Here is an 8,285-nt window from a genome sequence, read left to right as displayed (position 1 = left end):
GGCTAACGCCATCTTTACATAGTGTTGGCTGTGGGGGCCAATATCATCGATGCATTCCAGATGTTGGTAAATCTGGCAGCATCACATCCCGCATAGAAACCTATGGGGGATGCGACTGCCTGCGGGAATGGATAGATCACAGCAGGTATCGCCGGTACCTGCTACGGTCCCTCCTTCATACATCCGGGGGAAACTTAATATTTGCGGTTAACCCTCAAAAACTGGTGTTTTGGGGGATATTGCCGCAAATATAGAATGGGCCCCATAGGGGGAGATATAGCAAACCTTAGAGAGGAATCAAAGGGGAGAAGTTGTCCTTAGCAACAAATCAGCTTTTGGCGTTTTATAGACTGTGCTAGATAAATGATAGCTATAAGCTGACTGGTTACTAAAAACAACCTCTTCACTTTATCTCAATTGATGGCTTGTTATTACCAGCTAGAGAGGAGGGGGCCCGGACAGACACTGCATACGGGCCCCCTCCTTCCTTAATACGCCCCTGCTTATTATTATTATCATTTATTTACATGGCGCTACAAGGGTTCTGCAGCACCTAACAAAGTACACAAACAATTGAGCAGAAGAAGAGAACAGTGACTAAAGCTGAGTACACATTGGAGTGATGTCAGGCCGATTTGCCGTTTTGTAACGACAAATTGCCTACATCGCTAAGTCTGTATGGGCAATTGCAACGATCACTAGGTTTGATGAGCTGCACAGCAAACCTAGCAATATCGCTAGCGAACCTGTGGTATGTTAATGGAGAATGGAACAGTGATTGTTCCATCATTTATTAACTCGTCCAAGTGTGTACGGGCAATCCCTGTTCAAGGACATTTGTTTCAATGTCCGGATGTTCCAATTCGTTTCAGTGATTACCCAGCTTTACAGTACGAGTCAACACAGGACAAGTACATGGTATATAAACATTGCTGCAACAGCGGTCATAACACTCAAATAATTAGTATGGTGGCAGAAGTCAAAGGCTAGATTCTGTAAGTTAGTAAAAGTAAGGGAAGGAATAGCACAAGAGGGAAGAGGGCTCTGAACATGAGATCGTACATTAAAAAGGGTAGGGGCAGGCAGACAGGGGTGACACAGATGGGGTAGATTGTGAGCATGGGACAGAGTGTTAGGATGATAGATAGAAGACTTTGATGAAGAAGTGGGTGCTTCCTACATCTCCCCTATAGAATCCTAGCTACATCATTTATGATGTTGGTGCACATTATGCCTGATCCAAGTGCAAAGAAATTAGTTATGCAGACATGAAGGGTCATTTATTAAGATGCAAAACAACAGTGCAAACAGTCTTTTGTAATATCACATTAGGGATGGGAATCAAATCATGTTTCATATGAGACATCAGTGGCAGCAGGCCAATCAGAAGGGGGTCAGGCCTTCGCAGGTCATGTCGGGAGTCGGAGCTAGGCTCCATGTCCTGGAGCCAGGGATATAAAAAAAATAAAACTGACATACAGTATGTGTCCTTTTTGTTGTAGAAATGGAGAAGTTTGTAATAGGCACCAGCAGAAATGTGTATTGTGAAGCTTAAGCCTCACAGATATCAAGGGGCCTATTCATCATCACTTAATTTTCACAAAAGCAGGTGAAAATGCACTTTCCCTATGGGAAGAAGGTCCGGGTTGCGAAGATGGATCCTTTTGGATCCCTCCACCCCTGTCCAGCTCCTTCCGTCGAACATCGGGGTTCTTGTGCGCATGCGTGACCTGTAGGTCACACATGTGCACTCCCGTCACTGCTCCGACAGGAGCAGCAAAAGGATTCACTGCTCCAAAACGTAGTGAAGCCGCTTGCGGGGGCAGTCACCACACCGGAGCAATGATTAATTACACCTTGACAAAGGCTTTCTTTAAGCTGAAACGCGTTGGTGGATGTTTGAGGGGGAGCAGATCCAGACCAAGGCACAGTGGGTGGAATCCTGATCCCAGGAGGTACCCTGTTAGTTCTACAAATACATGCTCGATGGTGTTATTATACACCAAGATGTCTGGTACGCAGCCTCACAATTGTTTTTATATTTAAAATTGTCACTGGAATAAAAACTTTATCACACTATTGTGATTCTCTTGTGTCCCCTATTCTATTGTTTGAGGAACAAGAGGCATCTCAGTGTGTGTGAAGAGGCTATAAAGTGGCATTTGTGGTTTTGGGCAGACCAGTGTACCTTAGGAAGAAGACATATACCTATACCATCTATTGTGAAGGCACCAGTTTAACCGGATCTATGAACTTTTGATGGTGACATTGGAGTCAATTCGTTATTTACACTAATTTATTTTGAAGGAACTTATCCTTGAACATTGGATTGGTGGTGACCTTGGGTCAATTGAATAGACGGCGATATTGGAGAGTAATTCCCTGTAGAGTGTTTTGCGCAAGGTTTACCTTTTTATTTTTTGAGAAACCAATAGCATTTGCTTCACGCACCTTGACAGTAGCAGAGAAGAATTGTGCTCAAATTGATTGAGAGGCCTTAAGTTTAGTATGGGGAGTAAAGAAATGTCATCAATATTTGTATGGACAAAGGCTTACATTAATAACTGATCATCAGCCATTGGTATCCATTTTTTTTTACCCCCAAAAGGGAATCCCAGCCATGACTGCTTCTCGTCTTCAACGTTGATCATTATTCCTGGGTGCACACACATATGACATTGAGTTTAAGGAACAAAACTGCATGGCAACGCTGATGGTCTATCGCATTCCCCCTTGTCCTCTAAAGTGAGGAGGATAATGGTAGAGACCAACTGGAAGTGTATCACAATATATTAATATAACAGCTACCTATTACCAATGACATGATCAATCGGGAAACACGGAAAGACCCGGTTCTATCTAAAGTAATGGATCTAAAGGGATGGCATAAACCCATTTGCATGTTTATGCCAATCTAAAAGGTTGGCATAAACATGCAAATGCTCAATATTACCGATTTTCGGCCAGAAGAGATCAACTTTCTGTCTATCAAGGAACTCTATTGTGTGGGTCGAGAGTGGTAATACCACCTAAACTGTGAAACAGAGTTTGGGAAAATTTACATGAGGGTCACCTGGGCACGGTGAAAATGAAGAGTCTTGCTGGAAGCTACGTGTGGTGGCCAGGAATTGATAGTCAAATCAAAACATTGACAAAAGGATAAAATAAGATCCGTTGCAACCATCCACCAGAATACATATACAGCAATGTCAACGATATACACCACAAGAAGTTGGCGCTGCACATGCGCAGAAGCATACCCCATGCCATCTTGGTAAAGGATGCTCAGTGGCTTCACTAAGCATGAGTAACGGCATTGAGGAACTCAGACACGCCTGCATTCACACCTCCACTCCCCCTGTTTCTACTGGCCTGCCCTTGTTACCCCCCTACAAACGGCCTCTCCTGTCACTCATTCAGATGGGCTGTCTATGCTGGGTGAGCGAACGCTTCCTGATCTTTCACAGTGGTTCACGTACGCGTATTGCGATGCATGCGCATATTGCAAATATCGGCCAGCTACGAGCGTTCACATCTTAGCGAGAGGGTCTGAATGAGCTCCTATGTTCCCTACCACATGCACACACATACACACTAGGGTTCATTTTTTATTGGGGGCCAATTAACCTGCCAATACAGGTAAGGCTATGGTGGGAATCGAACCCATGACCTCAGTGCTGTGTAATATTAATCATTACACTGTCTGTGCTGCTCAGAGGGGGCTATACGATCCCCTCTATTGCAAATAATAAAATTAATATCTCATTTCTGTGTGTACTGGTAGTTGATGATTAATACTGCTTCCTTCAACTATACCATCAGGAGCAGTGTGCAGGAAAGTATGGCTTATGTTCGATACACACTAGATGATATGTCTTCCGATCCGACTGGCTCGGACGACATATCGGGCACACTGTTTAGTGAGTACCCTCAATATCACTGAAAACTGCGCTCCCATGCATCATCAGCAAAATCGCCTGTTGGCCCTGCATGCAGGTCTGATGGGCGACATCGTTAGCAAGGGCCATGCTGTCGAATGCAGCATGGCCGTTGTGCCATCTCTGCCGGCATCGACAAGTGTGTACCGGCCTTTAGAGCCGTGCAGTGTGCAGGCAGTGTGGTGGCCTGCACACTGCTCCCTCTACTCCAGTCCTCTTCTTCACTCGGGTCCTCCTGAGCCTGTCAGTTACAAGCTCCGCCCCCAGACGAAGAGCTGCTGCTGGATGGACCCTGGTAAGCTGTTTCTTTAATGGATGAGGAGAATCAATTAATGATTGGTGTATGTGTGAGTATGTTTTCTATGCATTCGGGATGCCGTCGGTCTAAATGCAGACCGTCGGCATCCCGACTGTCTAATCCCGGCAATGGTCGAATGACACGTGTTGAAATCCCGACGCCTGTCATTTTACCTACGCCAGGAGTCCGACGCCCGGCATCCCAATCGAAGGTAAGCCGGCGCCGACAGCTGCGCGGGGGGGGGAGGGGGGGGTTAGGTTAGGGGCTCCCAGGGGGGACTTAGGGTTAGCCACCCCCCGGGAGGTTAGGGTTAGGCTAGGTGGAGGGGGTTAGGCATCCCCGGGGGGGAGGTTAGGGTTAGGCACCCCCCGGGAGACTTAGGTTTAGGCTGCAGGGAAGGGGGGTTTAGGTTTAGGCACTGACAGGCGGGGTTAGGGTTTGGCACTTGGGGGGAGGTTAGGGTTAGGCACCACTAAGGGAGGGTTGGGGGGGAGGTTAGGTTAGTAAATAGTAAAGATACTTACCTGTCGGGATCTTCACTGACGGTCTTCCAGCGTCCGGCGGTATTTCATACCGATCCTGTGTGTGCGTGCGTGCGTGCGTGTGGCAGAGTTAATAGGTGCTAGATGAGTGTAATAATGGCTGCTGTGGGAGGAGAGCTATATGGGAGCTGATAGGGTGAATTAATGTGCTAATGGATGCTGGGAGGGTGGATTGATAATGAATCGGGAGAGATGGGTTAATGGATGCTCCTGGGGGGATTGGATTATGAGTTCTTGGACAAGAATAGGTTGATACTGAGCCTGATTCAGAGTTGAACGCTATGCCAATTTTCACGCAGTTGAGCGATTATTGGTGGTCTGCAGGTGCATAACAGCCGGTTCTGCACATGTGGTGATTGAATTGTGATCAAGTTCACTGTGATCAAAATATGATCAAGATTGGCAAATCTGTGAAATTTAACATGGTGGATTTCACCGATCCTGCGACGGATCGCGGAACATCAATGGCCACTGGTCGGCTTTTTTGATCCGATCATAGGATCACGCAATCCACTGGCAGGTGTATGGGGGCTTTTAGTTGTAGTTCTGCAGCAGCTGATTAGCTACAGATGCACACATCAGACAAGGAATACATTGTTGAAAAACTGAGGGATGCTGAGTACACACAAAGGATCAGTCATGCACCTAGTGACTCTGCGCTCATGCGTTATGTGTCACACGGAAAGCCACCTGATGTGGTGGCTTTGAGGACTGAGTTTAAGTGAAGATACTGTAAGATTGTCACTGAGGTGGGACTACAAATCACAAAATGCCCAGTCTACTGCCGACTGCATCACATGCCGGGAAGTTGCTCCACCAAAAATGTGCCCCCCCAGACTCAGTTGCTGGTGCCCCAGGCCCCCGCCGTCCCATGCCTCTTACCCGCAGCTCCAATTGATGCATCCTTGTTGACATCCAGCTCGTGGAAGATCTGCAGCCGCGATTATCCTCAGGCCAGCCACTCAGGACCCTGCTGCACGGGTCCGCATCTAGGTCTACCGACAGGGAGGAGTGGGACGGAGAGTTGTGGGTATGGGGGGCGCCGGGACTGCTGGACAGGTCCACGGCTAGGGCTGTCGCCAGGGAGGAGTGGGGCGGGGACTAGTTGGTGAGGGAATGCGCCAGGACTGCTGCACATGTCCTAGCAAGGCTAAGGATGAAGCCAGGGAGGAGCGAGACGGAGATTTATGCGTGAGGGGGGCACCAGACGGGTAACACTGACATAAGAGGCTGTGACAGGCTATTGCTAGACGCAGGCGGCAGCTGATGGTCTGACACGGAGCTCTCCACTAGTGTATGGTGGCTTCTCAGGTGCCGGGAAGAGGTGCCATGTAGTGGGCGGCCGTGACGGTACACTCCAGGTACATAGTTACAGCCCTAAGTGGGGCGAATATATTGTGGACATTAAAGGAGGTGACCCTTCAATGCTGGAGCCCGGCGGCAGGCGCCTCCATCGTTTCCCATAGTTCGGACCTTGCCCCTGACAACCAACTACCCGTGGAAAGAAGGTCGCAGTGTAGAACCTTCATAAAACTAACAAATCCTATCCATAGTGATAAGTTTCTGCTTTCTCTTTATTCCAATTGCAATAATGTAACCAAAAGCAACTTTAGATCAATTTCTAATGCAGCCAAGTTTGTTAATAGTAATAGTAATGAATTAGTTTAGCCCATGTTAAATAGTAAAGTAGTTACTATATTACTGCTATAAAACTGTCCATATTTTGGAAATATTGATTTTCAGGAAGCAATGTGATATCTCGGAGGAGACAGATTATAGGCAGTGATAAAGGAGAGGACCACAGGGGAGAGATCAGATGGAGAGAGGTAAATTTGGATATCGTTGGCACAAACGTGGTAATAGAGGTCAAAGGAACCAATGAGTTCACTAAGGAAAAGGTGTAGTGGAAGATGAGAAGGTATAGAGCATATGAAGGAGCTGTGGGAGTACAATAGTGGTGAATGCTTCTGTGAGGTTGAGGAATAGGAGAATAGAGAAGATACCATTTACTTTGGCTGTGAGCAGATCATTAGTGACATTGGTGAGGGGCAGAGGTTAGCATTGCAGCTCCAACTCTCTTTAACTCGCTTCCTCGCACAGCTTGAGAGGCCTCCATTCTAGAAACCATTAAAAACAGATTGAAGGCTTCCCTGTTCACTGAAATATTTCATCAATGCTGCTTTAGTTTCTAAAAAAAATAAACTACAACTCAAGCGCTTAGTTCTCTTTTCTGTACGTTATTAATATAATAATAAAAAATATATTGTATATCTTGAGTTTAGTAAAATGCAAATATAAAGCACTTTGAGTCATATTGGGAGTGCTATAAAATTATTATTATTGTTATTTTTGCTTACAATAGATACCTTACTATGTTTTTATCTAGAGACCTGTGCTCATCAGAATAGTATGTATTAAAAGGATTTTATGAATATCAATATATAAGTACTGAAAAAAATTGTGATATTTTATGGTACTCTACCTTTATTAATAGATTGTGTTTACATACAGCCATGGACACATTTACCAAATATTGTTTATTTATTTTAAATTTAGTAACTTGATTATAGCTCTATTTATTCAAGTACCAGTGGCCAGGGCGGTCATCTCAGATGCTATGGACTGGGCACAAAGGCAACTGCTGGGTATACAGGAGGCAGCTACTGAACCCTCAGGACAGAAAGCAGCTACTGAACCCTCAGGACAGGGGGTAACCACTGCACCCTCAGGACAGGAGGCAACCACTAAACCCTCCGGCCAGGATACAGCAACAGAACCCACAGGACAGGAGGTGGCCACAGAAGCCTAAGCAGCCACTGGCTCATCGGGTGTCAGTACCAGCAATCATGGACACCACTACCCTGTCTCCAACACTCGGCAGACCACGTTGGCCTTCCCAATTAGAATTCTTAACGGAACACAACTGGGCTCAACCTCAGGCTAGAGATGACATAATCCCTCTCTTAGGTGTTACCCCTAATCTCCAGCACCAATATATCTCACACACACACATTGTATTGTTGATATGTTTGATGCACTATCCTATGAATCTCTGCTATTGTTACTCTCCCCCCAAATGCCTTGAAAAAGATCCACTTAGAAGTAGGGATGGATGATGGGAGGATCCACATCAATAGTTATGAATAATATGGGATTAAACTTGTGTATTGAAATGGAGCTATTATAGTCAGTTTTTTTGTGAAATCACTAATTCCTGCATGCACACAGGAGACCCTCTTAGTTCACAGAACTAAGGGGAACACTTCTCTAATGGTGCAAGCAGTACAAATATCAATGCCTGTATAGAATGAAAATCAGACAAAGTTCAAGTCCGAAATATCAATATGCCAGCTATATTGATATTTAATGAATGTAAAACACATTGGCGGCTTAATCTGGGATTTCAGCTCCTACCTCACAAGCTTTCCAGTCTTCTATCATCTGGCTCAGCAGACCATTCAACACGGTTTCCATCTCCTCACTCGCAGCTACTGGATGATATACGCG

Source organism: Taudactylus pleione, unplaced genomic scaffold, assembly GCF_031769625.1.
Source record: "Taudactylus pleione unplaced genomic scaffold, aTauple2 ptg000095l, whole genome shotgun sequence".
NCBI classification, from domain to species: domain Eukaryota; kingdom Metazoa; phylum Chordata; class Amphibia; order Anura; family Myobatrachidae; genus Taudactylus; species Taudactylus pleione.
The sequence above is the reverse complement of the archived record's forward strand: the minus strand, read 5'-3'. Positions refer to the sequence as shown.